At 33.7% G+C, this 21,358-nt stretch overlaps 1 protein-coding gene across 2 annotated transcripts in view; it reads right to left on the bottom strand.

Moving 5' to 3' along the window:
* The window catches only part of LOC145297710 (uncharacterized), a 288,669-nt gene that overhangs the window by 117,833 nt on the left and 149,478 nt on the right, over positions 1 to 21,358 (bottom strand). Inside the window, exon 1 of one of the 2 annotated variants that reach the window (XM_080143914.1) lies at positions 782 to 803. The exons of the other annotated variant lie outside the window; for it this stretch is intronic. The gene's annotated coding sequence lies outside the window, so the exon portion shown is untranslated. Of the gene's footprint in view, positions 1 to 781; positions 804 to 21,358 lie in introns of those variants that run through there. 2 annotated transcript variants of the gene reach the window in all.

Here is a 21,358-nt window from a genome sequence, read left to right as displayed (position 1 = left end):
ATATCAGAACGTTTCATCGGATATTGGCGACGGTGCAGCAGCGCTCGTAAAACCAAATCAGTTCAGGGTGTATTATGTGTCATCAATAGACTAAGGCCATTAAGGAAGTAGCGGGTGGCATCGCTCTACTTGTCTTAAATGCGATTCTTGGAACAAATCTGTAATTAATTACTGTTTCTTTACCAAACGTGACATACGGCCGCGCATTTAGGCTGTTTGTACGTCTATGTCCACGTATAGGTGTGTAGATCTGTGTAAGAGGTATGGTGTGTGTGTGTGTGTGTGTGTGTGTGTGTGTGTGTGTGTGTGTGTGTGCGCGCGTGCGTGTTTTCATCTACTTCCATGTTCGCATATGTATATGTTTAGTTTTTATTTATGGCATAACAATCCTTACTGTATTATTTAACGTAGAAACGTAACACCTATTGTAAAAAAACAAAAAAAAAACAAAAAAAAACACACCCATCGTAGACGATTACTTGAAGCACATCCCGTGTTGCCTTGGAACCAATGTGGGTACCTGTGTATCCCTGCTCCCACTCCTGAACCCCCATATTACTACGTGAAGTTAAAATATAAAGTATTCACTTCATCATGGCCGGCATATTTAAAATCTGAAAATTACGAAACGGTGTTAATAAAAAAAATAAAAAAATCCCCATTTATATTTTAAGTCGCGTTTATTCATATAAATAGAGATTTTCTCCGTTAGTCACAATTCTTTTTTAATATTATGAATAGGAATTTTCTCAGTTCGAAATACCAAAGATTTTTTAAATACCTTTAGAAATGAAGAATATTGTATCAATAATAAATAATAAATTCCCAAACATAAGACGGATCACATGTCCGGAAATTGAAATTGAAACTTCCAGATCTTCAGTCTGGGATTCTACTAACTGACCTATTTGGACTTTCTTCTAAATAAAGCTTTAAAATTTGCCTTAACAAAAATATTATAGCTTTAGCGTGACGTCATGGATTTATGATTTACGTCATGTTTGAAAACATGAATCAACACATAAGCGATAAGACATGAATAAATGAATAGGTAAAAATTATTATTAGTGTTTAAATTATTATTAGTGTTTAAAATTATGTTAATAGTCCCAAACAACTTATTTTGCTTTAATTACGCATTTGTGTTAAAAAAAAAAAATAGGAGCTAGGATTTGGATCCGTAGTATCCATTAATTCTAGCTAACTTCGAGTTTGGATTAATACTAATAATCTCGTTAAGATCGGATAATTCTCTGATATTTTTGTGGATTTTTTTTTCAATCTGACTTATTTATTTATGCTTCTTAGAAAACAAACCATTATCACTTTCATTATCCATCTCTAGATATATACAGGGTGGACCACTTAAAAGTAGCCCGATCTCTATAATCTTTCTATAATTAATTTTTTTCAGATTAAGCGGCCCACTTAAAAGTAGCCTGATATATATATATATATATATATATATATATATATATATATATATATATATATATGTATATATATATATATATATATATATATATAATCTTTTTCTTAACATTCAACTGACACCACAAGACAAAATGCAATTCTTTTTTCAACAAGATGGCGCTACATACCACATATCTCACAGATCACTGACACGAGTTCATGACATGTTTACGGAAGGGAGAACAATAAGCAAAGGGTTATGGCCACCACGTTCCCCGGACTTGTCATCATATGATTTTTTTTATCTTTAGGGGACTTTAAAACAAATGCAAATAATCCTCACAATCTAGACCAACTAAAGAACATTACCAAATGATATCACCAGAGAAGATCTACAGGCAGTATCTGCAGACGTCGTTAAATGTGCCCAGAAATGCATAGATGTCAACAGCACTTCTATCATCTTTTATAACACAACAGGTAATTTAAACAAAAGAATATTCCTCCTTTCTACTACATTTTTGGGATACTTTTAAGTGGGCCACACTGTATCAAAGTTTATGAATTTTTCCAATGATATATAAAAGAAACATATAGTGGTAACTGCTGAGACACAGCGGGTTAATGGTCCTGGATATGACCTAAAACTATATCCGATGGTGAGGCCCCAGCTTGCGGGCTTTGGGGAGTGTGGAGCCACCCTTTAATTGCCATTGCTCCCAGGTCCACTCTGACCCGGACTGGTAGTACCTGTTAGGGTCCCAACTATGGGTTAAATAGAAACCAACTTAAAAAAAAAACCAATACACTCTATTAAAAAACTGTTCTTCAAAATCACTGGATTCGGCATTAAATAACCTGAAAAGGGTTGATATGCCGTAAAACAAAAACAACAACCAACGGGTTAATAGTTGTTTAGTATAGCAAAGATTTAAACACAATTTGCTATTTTACGCATAACTATGATAAATCCTAACTACGATGTATGACATAATCACGTTAACACACAGGTTCTCGTTAGACACCCAAGTTCATCATCATCTCGTATGAATCTGAGGATTCTATTATTATCACCAGTTTCCCCGATAGAATTCTTACTAGAAACACATCATCGAGCACTTAGGGAAGGGTCTACCTGAAGGTTGCCAAACGTCCTAACTGAAAGTTATTCTTGTGGAATGAACTACACTCGAACTTAGGACACCCAGGTCCTCAGTCTGTGTCATTAACCACTAGACTACTGTCACCTCCAACACCGAAGTTAAGCAACTATAACTCTGGCCAATTTCAGATGGATAACCATTTGGCAATACCAAATGTTGTATGTGTGCAATTATGTATGCAGTATGTATATTACCTTAGAGTGCTGAACGCCCCTGCCTTGCACAGTTTCAGGTCACCATTGGGCAAGGTGTAGCATCCGTTAGCCTCCCTCTGATATTTCAGATCATATAAAAGGCAGGTGAAGCTTCTCAGCCTGATGAAGGCAATTTATTTTGAAAGAAACTCTGTTCGGTTGTGATGAAATCATATTTCCTTTTTTTTTTTTTTCGTGGCTGGGAGGGTAGTGTGGTCTTTTCTGTTGTCACGATACCATACACCCAGGCATTAAGTTCTCCTCGGATATAAAGATGTCGCTAGTCTTGTAGAGCAAGATGGTGTCACAAACAAAATCTCCCGTTTCCAAATTGTTATAAGCCAACACGGAAGTAGTAAGGCTTAGAAAACTGTCATGAGAATACGCATGTCAGTGCGTAATCTGATAATTTCAGAGATTATAAGAGCAACCAGACTAATGAAAAAGGATTTAAAAAACAACTGCTTGGTGACTATACCCGGTTAACCAAGTGCAGGATCGATACTAACAATTACACTTAAATGTTAGAATCTTTAAAAACATCTCTCGGTTAGAATGTTTTATATAACGAGTGGATGTCTGGCATCCGGTAGTGTGCTCCATCCCCGAAATATAAATAGGAAAGTGCGGGTTCAAATTGTATGTATTTGACTTGGGTAATACAAGAATTAGCATAACCGGAGTTCATTGCCTACTAGGACGTTGCCCGGGATTGAATGATGATCAATGAATATTTCACACTCCTATATTTTTATTGTCATCAAAATCCGTGAAATCGCCCGAGAGGAAGCTTTACATACCTCCATGCAGTAACTTAGTCCAAAATATGTTATTCTATATTTTACTCTAGAGCACCTACTGTTTCTTTTATAAAATTATTTTATATAAACTTTTTTCCAGTTAACAAAAAAAAGAAACATAAAAAAATTTACTGCAGTGGTTGACCCTACAGACCACGTAAAGCAAAAAAAAAAAAAAAAAAAAAAAAAAAAAAAACACGTAAATTTTCAAGTCTTATAAAAAATTTTGCATTTAATGAAAAAAAATTAAGAAATTTACGTGCCGAGTTTGAACAAAAAAAAAAACAAACAAAAAAAAGCACGCTATTAACTTACCCACAGTAGAATTTTCACGGCTCGTTGTTCTATCATTGTTGCTAAGCGACGACATGGAAAAATGGCTTTACCGATGATAGATGAATTAAAATAATGGTTTAGATTATCGGTAATTATCGGGGGTATTCTGAGACAAAACTTAACTAAGATTATTCCCAGACTTATACACTAAAGTTCTGTAAATTTTAAAGAAAATCCGTTCAGCCGTTTCGGAGTCTATAAGGAACGAACTTACACACACAGACAAAGTTGCATTTATATACTTTTAGAGCTAGAGATACGTAACCTGTATACAATAATTTGACACTCCATTAGCGTGTCTGCTAAGTGAAGCACGTACTTTAAACATTATAACAGTATGGCGTTGCCAGTAGAACTATTATGGAACTTGGAAAAATCTAAAATGATAGAAATTTGAATAGTATTCTATGAAGCGTATGTTAGATTAAGGTCCTCAACACTAGGAGGTACACATAACATCATATAGAGGGCAGAAAATATAGAAGAAGCCATAGATCCACGCATTGAGTGAACATAAAAAAAAATCCGGAAGACGTAACGTACAGTGTAATCATGTTGCAACGAGGGTTCTCGTTAGATCACTGAAATTAAGCGACGTTGAGCCTGGTCAGTAATAAAATGGTGAAGCCTTGAGGAAGATGGGCACCGCCAGACTATTCTTGTCCAAAACGCGCTATATGAAATAATGCAGCTCCCACCCCCTCTAGCTCGAGGGTTAAGAGACTCTCAGACTGGAAGTAGGAAGAGAAGATGAAGAATAAACCGAGGAAAAAAAAAACAAAATAGAAATTGATTTCTAGTGACCTTCTAAAGAGGATGAAAAGCGCTTTTATGTAATTGTCTTGAACGTTGGAGATCTTGTTCATAACGTTTTTGTGAAAAGGTGTGGGTGTGGTTGGTGTGATGAGGTGGTGGGGTTAATAGGTCATATGTGACAGGTTTCGAGAGACGAACAAGAGACATTCACGCACTACTCAACAGCATCAGCTTTCTCCAAGTGTTGGGATGTGGGAGAAAGAGAAAAAGAAGTGTGACAAAAGAAAGGGGAAATTTGCTTATCAGCAGAATAATAAATAGGAAGTTGTTTATCGGCATAAACAAAAGAAAGCTGAATAAGATTGTTCGTCAGGGTGTTGCGAAGAAAAGAACCGAAAAATGGACGTAGATATATTTAGAGTTAGTTTGTAGCCACTTTGCGGAGGGCTATGAGTTCTCTGCGACACTTCACGACATTGCGGACGGTTTGTGACAGTTCATGACAGTGCCCGGTTTGGAACAGTTGACGGCTTTGCGGTAACCGGGCCGCTGACACTGGGAGCAGCAGCAGCAGCAGCAGCAGCAGCAGCCATATAAAGATATGTAAATGACTATGCAGCCTGCGCGATGTAACGCCACAGCAGATACATTAAAGAGACACACGTAGCGAGTGTTTGAAGAAGCAGAGGTATTCGAGACGTGTTCAGAGAAAGGGAAGTATTCAAGTCGGGTGTTCGAAAAAGCATGTTTTCGAGACACGGGGGTGACGTCACAGTAGAGACGAAAAGTCACACGCGGCCAGAAAAGAAGAAATGAACTGCTAAAAATATTTAATGCATAGTTGGAAATACCAGATATAAAGTCTTTTGTTGAAAAAGAAAGTGAGTCGAGCTTTTTTTTCCATTTCTTGTTTCCTTGCGACGGCGTCTACAATGTGTTGGGTTCGTTAAAAAAAATTGTGTACAACGTTATATCCCGAGACAGATCGGAAAGATGTAATGGAAGCTATATTGTCGAGAGAGCTTCGAAGGATCGAGGTGAGCTGAATCAACTGACGAGGTCGGCTTTGACAGAAACTCTAAGATATAGACGTTAACGCTTAGAGGGTAGTCTCTCACTACGGTACCACACACGCCACAGAGCCCCACAGAGCCCCACAGATATTTACAGAAAGTGTTGAAGTCTGTGGTCGCCAATTTGAGAGAAGACGACACGGGAGAATGAAAGAAATCCACGGCCCACAACATTGACGTAAGCGATTGCTGTCGAACCGGGTAACACCTGATATCAAATATATACACTGTTAACCAAACATTATCACACACAAGTATAGAAATTGATGGGTTTGAAGTCGTGCCTGTAGAGTCAAATCAAATGTAATAAATATTTAACAAGAAAGAAAGGTCAAATAAAATTGGTATTTAAAGTAAGAGAGTGTGAGAACATTTGGAGTTCATCCCCAGAGAACATTTAGAAAACTGTGGGTCATGGCATGGCAGACTTTTAATATCTTATCTACCCTTAAAATTAATAGCACGGTGAAGAAAAAACACCCAAAATTATTTTGTGCGGCCTCAAAAATATTTTTAGATTTGATTGGCCGTATTTATAAATAGAAATATGACGTTAATTAAAATGCTCAAATAAATTAATATTCATTCACACATCATTCATACAGTATATCTATCTATCTATCTATCTATCTATCTATCTATCTATCTATCTATATATATATATATATATATATATACACACATACACACGCATATATATATATATATATATATAAATGCTCAAATGAATTCATTCACACGCCCATATATATATATATATATATATATATATATATATATATATATATATATATATATATATATATATATATATATATATATATATATATGGGCGTGTGAATGAATTCATTTGAGCATTTCAATAAACGTCATATTTCTATTTATAAATCCGGCCAATCAGATCCAAAAATATTTTTTTGAGCACGCACAAAATAATTTTGGGTGTTTTCTCATCCACACACCATTTATATATATATATATATATATATATATATATATATATATATATATATATATATATATATATATATATATATGCACACACAATAAAGGCGCGTGACTGAATTTATTTAATCGAGCATTTCAATAAATATATTTCTATTTATAAATCCAGCTGACTGCCATGATTATGTTGACTAATATATATATATATATATATATATATATATATATATATATATATATATATATATATATATATATATATATATATATATATAACACGTGTTTCGAGATACTACTTCGCGTTAGCGTTATTTGACTGTTTCTCGGATTTAAAACTCAGATTATGGTCGAGGTGCGATACCCATTACGCCACGAAATCCTACATAGCTTTACGTGTTATTTTTATCCGTTTTAAACTTATGTCGATTATTTGTTGATTTTTAAAACGATAATACGCTTAATAGCGTCTCCGACCTTAAAATTCATGAGAAATGTTTTTCCTTTATATATATATATATATATATATATATATATATATATATATATATATATATATATATATATATATATATATATATATTACACGTTTCCATCTCTTGGAAACATTTCAAATGAACTACGAAAATGCTCTTTTTACATCTCCAACACATCTTGAATATATTCTAAGCATTTTAAATAATTTCTGAAGAGGACGCTTCACAGAACGTCTGAAACGCGTTAAAAACGATTTCAATGATTTAAAAACATTATTACAATGATCTAAACATAATTTTCAATGAAAAACCAAAACACGGAATAATAAAATAATGTTAAAAAATACACAGGGGGGAAACCAGCTCTTCTGAAATAAGGGTAGGGGTGCTTTTATTCTATTTTGATATTTATTTTTTGGATTCTTAGATTTTAGTATTGTGATTTTTCGTTTCAGTCTTTTCTGGTATTTTTATATTATGTTTGTTTAGATAGAGGGTTGTATTTAAAAATATGTATAGGAGATTTTTTAATGTTTCTATTTATTTGTCTCCCCATGTGGGTATGGCCAGACCCAGGATCAGTTCCTAGTGTGGGAAAGATCTCGCTCCCCAGAGATGAGGGGCCAATTGGAGGGGTATAGGTATGGGAGGGGGATGATAGTTGCGCCAGTCATGAGGGATTTCTCCTCCACTGACTGAGGGGGGAGCGGGGTGTTGGAACAGATATTATACTATGGTTCTAGGTGTTTCCTAGTGTTGTTGGTTTCGAGGTTAAGTAGGATTGGTATTGTTCAGTGTGTTGTATTAGAGATAGGGGTGTTATGTCTGTGTGTGGTTGTATGCGCGCGCGTGTGTGTTTTAATGTGTCGGTTCTGATTTATGTGTGGGTGTGTATATGTATATGGATGTGCATGCGAGTGTGCTTTGCCTTTCATGTTTTTGTGTGTTGATATTAGGCTCTGTTCAGTTCAGGAGGGAATCTTGTGATGAAGTTTTTTTCCTGTGTAAGTAAATAAAAATAATTGTCTGTTTGGAAGATTGGCATTATTTTGAAGCTGTTTCCACTGCATGTGTGTACGTGTTTTGAAACATAGAGGTGTCTGTTATCTGCAATTTTGATGTTGCTCTTATGTAAGGCCACTCTATTGCTGAAATTTTTGGTGGCGCCTATGTAGGATTTGTTGCATGTTGTGCATCTTAGTGCATACACTACATTTCTGGAGGTGCAATTTAGATCCTTTTTTATTTTGAACGTTTCTGCTGGGTTTTTGAATGTGTATGTGTTTCCTTCTATTATTATGCCACATCGCAGTTGTATTTTGTAACCCCTTTTGTAGTGTGTGGAACGAATTTTGAGGAAGTTAGGATGTGTTTTAAGTTTTTGGGTTGGCGTTTGCTTATATATATATATATATATATATATATATATATATATATATATATATATATATATATATATATATATATATAATTTAATTTTCCTTTATTTTGTTTTTAAATATTTCTAGGAATATCTGCTTACTCACAACTAAAATGCTAGTTTTATTTTTGGTGTCTTTAACTTCTTCCCCCCCCCCAATTTTTATTGATGAGGAGGCTATGTTTTAAAGGACAAAACTTTTGTCAATACTTATGTCAATTTCAATAAAATGAACATCATTTCCGAAACGATCGTACAATCGAGTTGATTTTGTTTGTTTTTCCTTTTGAAACTTATTTTTAATTCAAAATTATGAATCGTTTTACTCAATATTAAAATAGCTCTAGGATATCTATACCTATTGAGCTTATTATATATCTAAAGTACAATGGGCACTGTTTTCGTTTAAAAGTATTAATACATTTACTAATACATTAAAATAAACACTGCTTTTTAGACTCCAACTCTAATGCCCCTAAAAAAATTATATATATATATATATATATATATATATATATATATATATATATATATATATACTAGCAAAAGTACACGTCGTTGACAAGGTTCAAAAACAGCCTACAGAAAATGGACTCTGATTTATGAAAGTATGATAGGTTATGAAAAGGAAGGGTTGTAAAGAGACATCTTCGAATTTGATGGTATCAAAACCAAAGCAAAGTATGATAAATACTTATTACAATATTCTGTGGATCTATATTAAAAAACTTTGTTAAACTTTGTGATATATTTCCATTCTATGGAGGTCAGGTGCGAACGAACACCCCATAATTTTATTATACCATATTTCTTCAAATTTAAACATAATTATCAAAATATAGTGACGCAGATATATGAAAAGTCTTTATTAAAGTTTGTGCCTATTTCCATGCTATGGAGGCCAGGCGCGAATGCAGACCGTACAATTTTATTATACCATCCTTATTTCAGTTAAAACATACTTATCAAAGTATTAGTATGTACATCTATATAAAAAAAACACTTGTAAACGTTCTTTTTTCATTTTTTAATTTTTTATTTCCATACTTTGTGGACTAGGCGCGAACGCAGACCCCACAATTTTAATGAACCACCGTTCTGCCAGATCAAACATACCCATTCCTGTGTCTGGATACATCCTCTATCATTATATGTGATATCAGTTTTCTATAATAGTCAACCATATAGGAGCCTATTCGTGACCACACACACACACACACACACACACACTGACGTTCAGCTTTATTATATATATATATATATATATATATATATATATATATATATATATATAGATAGATAGATAGATAGATAGATGTCTAGGTGTACTAGATGACCCGACCCTGCTTGTCTCTAGATGGTTAAGATTACCGCAGTCTTTAAGTATATAAATGTATTTTAATACGATTTATATAGCATGCATTATAGTTTTGGTTTATTTTATTCCAATAGGTATGAATAAGCAAATGTAAGTAGCTCTCTTGATTTTAGTCGACCGTATTCATAATAAGAGATATGTCGGGTCAATCTATCAATTTATAAAATTCAATTTGCAAAAATGCGCTGTAGTGATTGATGACTTGTTTAAATTATGATTCAAATAAAGCACAAAAAGATAGCTGCCTTGGTTTTTCTGCAGCACATTAATAGAAAATGATACCAAGTTAAAGAAACAGTTTTTTTCCAATCCGATTTATAAAAATGCACCAAAATTTGGACTTGTTTTAAGTTTGATTCAATTGGTTTCCTCAATTTTTTCGGGTAACAACGGAACACGGGCCAGCTAGTTTAAAATATAATACTACTTTATTTTGTGATTATGCGTGAGTTTAACTTACTCTGAATTCAGCCGTTGGTTTTAAAATATTATCCTAGCTACCTGTTGATGAATGAAAATGTAAAGACTACATGCTAGCGATGTTTATTGTAAAGCCTCTGAGTATGAGATGGTTGGAAGCTCTAACACCTCGTTTTAATTAACCAGCAGTGGACTTGCACATCACTTCGAAAATATTCAACGGCGTCCATCTTTTTTCTTTCGTTTGGTTTCTTTTTCTTTCGTTTGTCCCAAATACATTAAAGATTTTTCCGAGAACAAAAAGAATGCGAAACTACTTGTCAAAATATACCGAATAACGCCTGAGATAATATATATATATATATATATATATATATATATATATATATATATATATATATATATATATATATATATATATATATATATATATAGTAACCCGGATAAAATAGACCTGAATATAAGAAAAACGGATATAACAGAGATTTCCTCTGGTTCCAAATTAGAGCCTGTGTTAATGTACAGTGTAACCCGGATATAAGTGTAACCCGGATATAAGTGTAACCCGGATATAAGAGAGTTCTATGGCTTCGAGAAGCAGTTTCTTATATCCACTATATAGTGAGAAATTGGAAGTTGTTCAACGTTAAAAACTGTACGAATAAAAACGTTTACGGCCAAATCCTTCGTTGTAAAACTCTATCCATATTTCCTACTTTATAATAAAAACCAATGTGCATTTATTAGTATACGTATATAAATAATTATATGTACTTCAATCATGCTACGCGGAAGTTATCGAATGGGAAGCAAAAAACTATGTCCAACAGCAACAACCTCAGATTAACCTCACCGCCTTCAATAAATTCAAGCACAAATCTTATACTTTATAATAAAAGAAATTATCGGTGGGTGTTTTTTCTTTAGGTCAATTGCTCTAGTACAAAATCGACTCGGAAGTTGAATGAAGGGTGACCACTTCTCTTCCATGAGTATAATTTCATAGAAGAGACGTCGCCAGTCTTTCTACTCCACCGTTTGTTTGTTTCCTCCTTATAAGACATTCACCGTCATCAGAAATTATAATAAAAAATTATGTGAAAAATGAAATTACAGACGAAATTCTATGAATTTATATGGATATCTAAGTAATATATCGAGATAAATAGAGAATGTATACATTGACAAAACATAACGCACAAACCTACACACACATGCACACACACGCACGCACACATACACACACATACACACATACATATATACATATATAAACAATGTTACGCAAAATTCCAATGACCAAGTCTCGATTGATTTTTTTTACAGAATCCATAAAATTCGGTACACTTGGCGGTCCATTTTGAACGTACACAAACAGCATGGAATATATATATATATATATATATATATATATATATATATATATATATATATATATATATATATATACATACACACACTATTATTATTATTATTATTATTATTATTATTATTATTTGGGATAAACAGCTACATATGGTCGCTACAAATAGCCATCTGTTTCAGTCAAAGAGACTTCATCAGGCGATCTGAAACGTCCCGATGCCAAAAAGAAAAATGAAAAAATGGGATAGATTGAAGAGAAATTAAAGAAAAATGGAGCTCTTCAAAAAATGTATAAAAAGTTCATAAAAAGTTTATAATAAATTGCGAGCTCTCTAAAAAAAAGAGGATAGAAAAAAAGGAGATAGAAAAAAGAAAAAGGAAAGATCGCATTAGGACCTATTGGAAGATATTCAAAACTTTTCACAACAGAATGTAAATTTGAAATAAAATTAAAAATGGGTCATAATTTTATTGGGGCTGTGAGTTGTACAGGAGGGTGGTGTGGGAGGGGTTCTACTTATATTGAACGTGTCACGGAAAGAAAAGGACTTTGCATTTGTGTGATTTTACTCCGAGAGTTACGTGTCGTTATGCGTTAAGTTAGGGGTGGGGGATTGACTAACGCAGACATATTCATGCTAAGGCATATATCTGCATACATACATACATACGTACTAAATATACAAATGCCTACATACATTTATATTCATAACTCATTCTAATGATGATACTAATAATTACTTATTATTAGCAATATGCATATATTTTCATATTTATATCTAATTTTCTTAATAATTTTTAATAATTCCATAATAGTTTTTAATCGAAATTTTTATCTTAAATATATTCCTTTTTAATTTTTCATATCCTGATACTATTCAACTAAATATATTCTTATGTTTGTATAACAGTACCTCTGTACGTAGGTTTATTTCGCAAGACGCTCGTCTGTGTATATTTATTGTGTACATATGTATATATGTAGATGTTCATATAGATGTATTTGCTGATGTATATATATATGTATTTATATGTGTGTGGGTGTCTATGTATATATATATATATTTGTGTATATGTATATGTGTGTGTATATATATATGTATATATGTGTGTGTCAGGTCATGTCATGTGCTACTGGTACCATATAACCCAGTACTACCTGCCTCATGGTCGGGTCACCGGCGACTAAACTGGTTCCCCCACCAGACTTGTTTGGTGAGGAGGGCGGCTAGTCTCCCTGAAGGATTAAAAACAAGACCTCCCAAAGGGCGAATGAACTCTTTTTTGGGGTCAACGGCCAACTAGCACCGTGTATATTTGTGTGTGTGTATATGTGTATTGGGGTGGAGAGGGCTCCCGTAAGTCGTGGTGAAGGCAACCTTTCTAGGAGAAGCAAATCTCTGATTTAAAAAACCATAAAGCGGAAGACCATTACCCGCATTAAGCTGGTCTGCAGTTTAATTTGTTGCTGGCTATCTTGCTCTTGCTTGTTGCTGGATCTCAACATTTTGAACCGAGAGAGAGAGAGACTTAGCTGTCGTACAAAGCTAAGACTCTGTAACATCATCTTTGTATAGATACTCCCTCAGGCATTTGGGCTCATTGGATTTTAAATGTCTGAGGGAGTGGCACTCGTCTGACAAGACGTTGCAATCATCATCATATATATGTGTGTGTGCGTGAGTTTGTGTGTGCTTGTGTATCTATATCTGTGTATGTCTATATATGTGTGTATGTGTGTATATATGTATATGTATGTATAAGTATATGGATATATATGTGTGTATATTTGTATATGTGTGTGTATACCTGTATATTTGTACGTATTTGTATATTTGTATACCTGTGATTATCTGTATCTATACATATAGCTGTATTCTTGCATGTGCGTATGTTCTTTTATGTATATATTTACGTGTGTATGTCTGTCGCTTTCGCACATGTATGTAGGTATTTGTATATTTAGTACGTATGTATGTATGCAGATATATGCCTCAGCATGAATATGTCAGCATTAGTCAATCCCCCCACCCCTAACTTAACGCATAACAACACGTAACTCTCGGAGTAAAATCACACAAATGCAAAGTCATTTTCTTTCCGTGACACGTTCAATATAAGTACCTGTTCACACTGAAACACTTATCACAATATTCTGTGGATCTATATTAAAAAAAAAACTTTTTTAAACTTTGTGATATATTTCCATTCTATGGAGGTCAGGCGCGAACGAATACCCCATAATTTTATTATACCATATTTCTTCAAACTGAAACATAATTATCAAAGTATACTTACGCAGATAGATATGAAAAGTCTTTATTAAAGTGTGTGCCTATTTCCATTTTATGGAGGCCAGCCGCGAACGCAGACCCTACAATTTTATTATCCCTATTTAAGTTAAAACATACTTATCAAAGTATTCTCATGTACATCTATATCAAAAACACTTGCAAACGTTTTTTTTTTAATTTTTTAATTTTTTATTTCTATACTTTGTGGACCAGGCGCGAACGCAGACCCCACAATTTTAATGAACCACCATTCTGCCAGATCAAACATACCCATTCCTGTGTCTCAAATACATCTGCTATCATTATATGTGATCAGTTTTCTATAATAGTCAACCATATAGGAGCCTATTCGTGACCACACGCGCACGCGCGCGCACACACACACACACACAGCTTTAATTATATATATATATATATATATATATATATATATATATATATATAGGTTCTTTCATCTGTGCAGCTTTCAGAAGTCCAAAGATAATTCCCAGAAAAAAAAACTATCGCGCAGCCAAAAACAGAAAAACAATAAACAAATAACTTACATTGAATTCAGCTCCTTTGAAAAAACGTGGACATTTTTTTCCGATCGTACTCATTCGGTATTAATAATATTGGTAACTTTTATGCAAGGGTTTGGGAAGCATTACCGCAGTACTGATTCGCTGCTGTTTACAACTTAGTCGCTTTAAATCCAATGTCAATATTTTCCTGTCCTAAAACGGCCTAATTGATCAATACTAATACTCACATAGTGTTCTTCATCTTTAGGTCGATAATCATTCCGTCACGTGGTTCGTGGCCTTGATAAATAGTGACTCAATAATAAAATTGTCTCAATGAGACGCAATTTCAGTTACAGACAAACACCAAATCTCCATTACAATAAGGTATTTTCAAGTGACCTATAATTCTGTTCCGATATGATTTATAATTCAATTACCTTTTCCCTCATTGAGATTTTATCGTGGACAAGAAACAAAAAAAACGTGTATCTGGTTTTGTATGTAAGTGTGTTAGACAGGCTTGTTATTATTCAAGGCTTTTATTAACCTCTTTCTCCTTTGTTAATAGAAACTATTTTTGACCTCTTTATTCGCTATTTAAATATATATTTCATTGTGTACGACGTTTCGGGTGATTGTACAGGAAATATGCGCATTATTTTAAAGTCTATTCCGGTGAAATCACGTTGAAACGCAGGTACTTGGTGGATTAACGCGGATCAATGCCGGTTAAGCCGTTGTACTCTCCGACCTTTTTCCAATGCATTACGTTGCGGATTGATGTGGCTTACGTGAAAGCAACCAATCATCTTATAGTTTCTGTTTTGAACTATTTCCCAAACGATAAAACTCAGTGTACTGTGCAGACGCACTCCTATATCCAGTTTGTTATTCATGGTTTGTTTTATTGACCAGCATAATCACGGTTTTTTAGATATGGCGTAATCGCGTTGACGCACCGGTGCTTGTAAGCTCATAGAAGTTGAGCAACGTTAAGCCTGATTGGCTAAAAAAAAAAAAAAAAAATTAAAATAATCGTTTTTGGCACCGGAAAATAGTCACAAATTTTTTCCGATTCCGATATCCCCGAAAGTTCCGAGTTTTGTCGATTCCCGATTCCGATTCCGATTAATCGTCCTAACACTAGTACTTTGTCAGACTCTGGAATCTTTCTGCTGAACTCGGGAATCTGTACTGAATTTCGATTGGAGCGTTTTATTTAATCAATGCGTACAGTATGCTGTCAATCCCTCAACTACGACTCAAGTGGCCTCTATGCCTTAATAAGTGGTGATTCCTGTGTAAAAGAAAAAAGATATGAGTAATTCGTAATTGTATTCATAGTTTCACCATTACTGAAGATTAAACCTTCAACCTACAGAAGAGTGTCAGTTAGAACTGAATTTTACTGATTACTTTATACGTTAAGCGACGGATCTTTGCGGAGAAAGATTCCCGAGTTCGACAAAGTACACCTGAAGAAGTTCGGAAGTTACATCAACCAAAACGTCATCCAACTAAACATGAGAACAGAAATCCGAATAATCCAAACGATACCCTATGTATTGGCGAATGGTGGCTTTCTGCACCTATTAGTTTATTTGTATCTCATTGTTTGAATCGGGGTTATTTTTATGTATTTTTCGAAAGAGGTACAGACTTTATAGCTGTAACTAGCAGGGCTACCCGGCATTGCCCGAAACAAAAGTGTGACATAATTTCTATCCCCCCCTCTCTCTCTCTCTCTCTCTCTCTCTCTATTCTTCTCCTCCGTTTCCCCTCCTCCTCTCTTTCTTCTTCGGTCAGCTCATTCCTCTCTCTGAATATACACACACACAATACGAGTCTGTGAAAAAGAAAAACAGATTTACTTCCTCTTAGTCACTTGAAAACAGTCTACATAATAACATTAAAAGATGTATTGACGTCTTGATAACATTAAATGATATAAATGGCGATGGAATCTTTTCTTTTGTGTGTGTGTGTGTGTGTGTGTGTGCGTGCGTGCGTGTGGAATCTTTTTGTGTGTGTGTGTGTGTGTGTGTGTGTGTGTGTGTGTGTGTGTGTGTGTGTGGAATCTTTTTTGGTGTGTGTGTAAATTTCAGATTTTATGCATACAACATTATGCCGATTAAAAAAATACCAACTTTGTGGGTGTTTATTGCATATTTTTCAAATTTTAGTTGAAATACAAACAGAAAATTAGCTTTTATATAATTGATGGCATAGGCAATATATAACGTTTGCATTCTATGCTATTGACTTGTGCTTAATAATGTAAAAAAGCAACTATATTTCGGGGCATTTTCACCCTTAAACGTGATTTTAATATCATTTATATATGGATTGAAATTACACAGATTCAGGGTTCAAATCGTTTGACCGACGGTAGAATTGAATAAGCCACACTGATGATTGTTTGAGAACATGAAACATACCTGTGAATAATAATTATTTTTTATAAAAAATTATTATTAAGACTCTGTTCAAATTTTATCGGTGGGTGGTTTTTCTAAGAGAAATCCGCAAAGTTACTAATTAAACAACACTGCGAAAGTTATCTCCCTTTATAGATCGAAGACTTTCTGAGGTTTACTATAATTCGTAAATAAAATATATAGTTTATTTCTTTAACATTTAATGTTACTATCACTAAGGTTGAATGGTTACGAATGATGGATTTACTCAGGTTCAAATCGTTTGACGGGTGGTAGAGTATATAACCGCATAGCCACTTATATAAAGCCACGCTGATGGTTGTTAGTGAACATGAAACAAATGTATGTGAACAATAAATATGTATTGATGAAAAATCAAATATTTCATATTTGCATTAAATTTTTGATCCATCGTCATTTAATTTCATATTTTTTCAAAGACCCCTTGTTAAAATCTATTAAAGTTATGGTCCACTGGTGTGTGGACATGCCCTGGCACACGACCAACCCCTATCCCACTGTCTTGTGGGTGCCCTTGGTTGGGTGAAGACTTGGGGAACCAACCCCAAAATCAAACACCGCTTCCTTGTGGGCCTTATCACAGCAAAATGCTAAGAGACGGGAACTCTTACTTCAAATCCTACTGCTGCCTTGCAGTTTTCCTTAAAAGGCTATGGAACCACATCCAGAAAAAAAGCGTAGTAGTAGTGGACACGATAAGGCGACTGTTTACTTAACTGAGATTACTTTCGGCCAGAAACTTCGGCCTCCTCTGCTGTCAGTCGTCACTTGTTCGCTCCACTGGACATGAGCATTGGAGGTTCAAAGGGTGTCTATCTGATGCGCAACAGATACTGCACCTAAACTGTGCAAGCAAGTTTGGAACCAAGATGGAAAGTCCTGTGGCGATGGAGTGAGACTACGCCAACACCGAGGCATAAAACACTGAGGCCCCAACTAGTCATCGTCAAGATTGACGGACTGCATGATGATGATGAAGTTAAAATCTTAAATTTTAGACACTTTCTGCAATTAGAATCTTAGTACTGAATGAGCTTCACAATCACAGGAACTTAACGCGGTTTGATCAAAATTGGAACAATGAGTCAAGACATGAGGTCTAGTAGCATCATATCTTGACTTTAATCTTCGCGAGGAGACATTAAATGTGCATAAAATTTTTCAGTTCAGGGAATTTATGTTATGCATCTTGTGGCGTTTTTTTTTTTTTTTAAAGTTTTGTATACGAATGCTTTTTGTAAATTAATTTTCTTTCTATGCACATGTTTTAACAGAGTTTTTAATTGCTAAATTGTATTTTACCCATGAATGAATTTAACTACTGTTTTTGTTTCATGGTCGATCAACGCTTTTGAAGTTCTGAATTAATTTCGTTTTAGGGCGTATGTTTTGTACACTAGACTTTACAAAAACATTATATTCTATTTTACCCATAGATAAGATATATCCCTATATATATATATATATATATATATATATATATATATATATATATATATATATATATATAAATTTATTATGTCTACACTATTAGCAAATATCTTATGTAACTGTAGAATGACATTTTAGACATATTCATTATAATAGAACCCTAAATTTAATCCTAGAAGTGACGTCATCACGATTGCAAAGATATACAATGGAAGTAGCTGTTATTTTTCCCTCTAAATAAAAAGTACTACTCCTGCTACCAGTCGACACCGAAGGGTGTTCTGCATTAGGGTCATATATGGGTTTCGCCCTAATTTTCTGGCTCATATACTTATGCACATGCCATAATCTTTCATTTTCACTATACCCCAAAATAATGATTTCTCCCTTCTCACATTTCACAAAATCTCATTGGCTGACAACTAAATATTCGGTCATTCCGGAATGAACAAAACCAAGATAAAAAAAAATAGAACGCTCCAGAGATTTAAAAAAATATGGCTTCCCCGATTAGATTAGGCAATCATTTCAGATAAAATACATCGATTACAAACTTCGAAAACTCGAAAACAAAAAATAAATGAACTATATTTTTATCATTCCCAGAAAAGATGCATTTCCCCAGGTATTATTTTAGTAAGAACGAATTACTATTTCCCTACGTTTCTTACTAAAATGTTTCGTTATCCTTATTACATTGTTAATTATTTCATTTTTTTTCCATGCGTACATTCTAGTTAATTTAGTTTTTTTTATTACTTTATATAAATACAATGTTGCTTTCATTACGAAATTATTTTATTTAAATTATATTTCCTTACGCAGACTTTTAAATCAATGTTTTTACATTTGGATACAATAAATATTTTGTTTTTCCAAGATTTTGTGTCGGAAAAAAATTGGTTTATTTTAACAAAAAGAAATTGAAGTTTTTTTTTATTTCAATCTCGTTATTTATTTATTTCATTTACAGTGAAAAAGAATAATAACAAGAATTAATAATTACATTTTATTATAGTAAGAAAGATAACTAAATAATACTTCGTTTTTACTAAACTATTAATAGGGACGCACGAGAAAAAAGTTCGTTTCCTTTTGTTCTCGAGTTTCCAATTCGATTTTTAAGTTTGGAAGTTTGTTTGTATTAAAAATGTTTAACTATGTGATTAAAATTTAATTTAAATTAACATGTTGTTTAACAAATAACGAAAAATAATGCAAGATGAAGTTTTAAAATAATTAAACGTGCTTTATTCTATAATTTATAATTAAAACCGTTGAACAATACAAAGTGCAATTTTGGGTACTTACATATTTTTGGTACCGTGCTGAAATAATAATTTTTTTTTCAAATCCATTTGTAGCCTGGGAAGGGGGAGGGTGTTTTGCAACTATTCGTCCACTTTACGATCGAATAAAAAAAATTAGTGCGAAACTTGAATTTAACCTGAAAACACTATTTACATATAGCGCGGTACCAAAAATGTATAAGCACCATATTTTAAAGTAGATATGATGGCAAAGCGCGATACCATCTGCCATCATATGCATCTGAGTACTCTGCTGTAACATTTAACCAAAACTTGGTGCTTATGTATTTTTTGGTACCGCGCTATTTTTAAATAATTTTTTCAGGTTAAATTCAAGTTTTACGATATCTTTTTTTTTTTTCTTACATTGTAAGTCTTAAGCACAGAATAGTTACAAAACACCCTCCCCATGTAAAGAACGGCTTCCAAAATAATAACATTATAATTGCAGCACGGAACAAAAATACATAAGTACCCAACAGTTAAAACCTTAATCTTACATTATTTTTTTTTTCTTAAACAACGTGTATAGTTTAGATTAAAATATAATCGCATGATTACATTTTCAATAATAATGTGATTAAAGTTTAATAGACAGATTAAATTAAACTAAACTTTAGTGCTTATACATTTTTGATATGCACTTTTTGTACATACAGATGGCTGCATATTGTGAAAGAAAAGGGAGTAGGTACAGTGTATTTACACAATTTTTATTTACATGAAAGAAACAACAACAGCAAGGAAGTGTTCAACACGAAAGTATTTGAAGCCATAGGATTTCTTTGTACACCACGTTCCTCGTCTTTTTACAGTCACTTTTTTCAGGGCGAAGATCAGATCGTCTGGGTTTCTTACCCGCGAGTCTGCTACATACAGTTGACCATGGGTGAAAGTCGGTTCTTCCAGCCATACACCCACCTTGCTCAGCATCTGGCCTTGACTTTTATTGATTGTCATGGCGAATGCAGGCCTCACCGGGAATTGGCGACGATTCCACGCGATAAATTGTTCATCTTGGTGATTCATTTGTACTCTTGGTATGAGTACCTCCTCCCCCGCAGAAAGTTCTGTCAGACACAGACACAGATATATAGATATATAGATACAGGGGTTTGAGAAGGCACTAAAAATGTGACTTTTTTTTTGCATTTTTGCATGCATTTATTTTTTACATTTCCATACACCAAACATGGATAATATAAATATCACTAAAACATCCGCTGGGTCATAAGCTTCATTTCAGTACCTAACTTGCCTGGGTGGGTTACTTGTAGGTTGAGATAAACCGCGTCACACACACACAGACAGACAGTAGGAAAATTTATATATAGATTTGTTATAATTGAGTTTCACGATATTTGTTTTTATTCAATTGCAAGGTGGAAACACAGATTACTTACAGAACACTCCCCCCCTCGTACACATCTACAATAACGTGATACATATTTTGGGTTTAGCTACAGCGTGTAGAATGTTTACACACACACAAGCTGATTATTTATTAATTTTCTTAAAGCTCGATTAAACATTATTATACACTTATTAAAAAAATGAAACAACTGATTAGGCAATTTTTGCAGTACAGACACGTTTTTTTTTTCTATATTTAATATTTAACA

This window comes from Euprymna scolopes, chromosome 18 (genome assembly GCF_053919585.1).
Source record: "Euprymna scolopes isolate OS-2025 chromosome 18, ASM5391958v1, whole genome shotgun sequence".
NCBI classification, from domain to species: Eukaryota; Metazoa; Mollusca; class Cephalopoda; order Sepiida; family Sepiolidae; genus Euprymna; species Euprymna scolopes.
The sequence above is the reverse complement of the archived record's forward strand: the minus strand, read 5'-3'. Positions and strand labels throughout refer to the sequence as shown.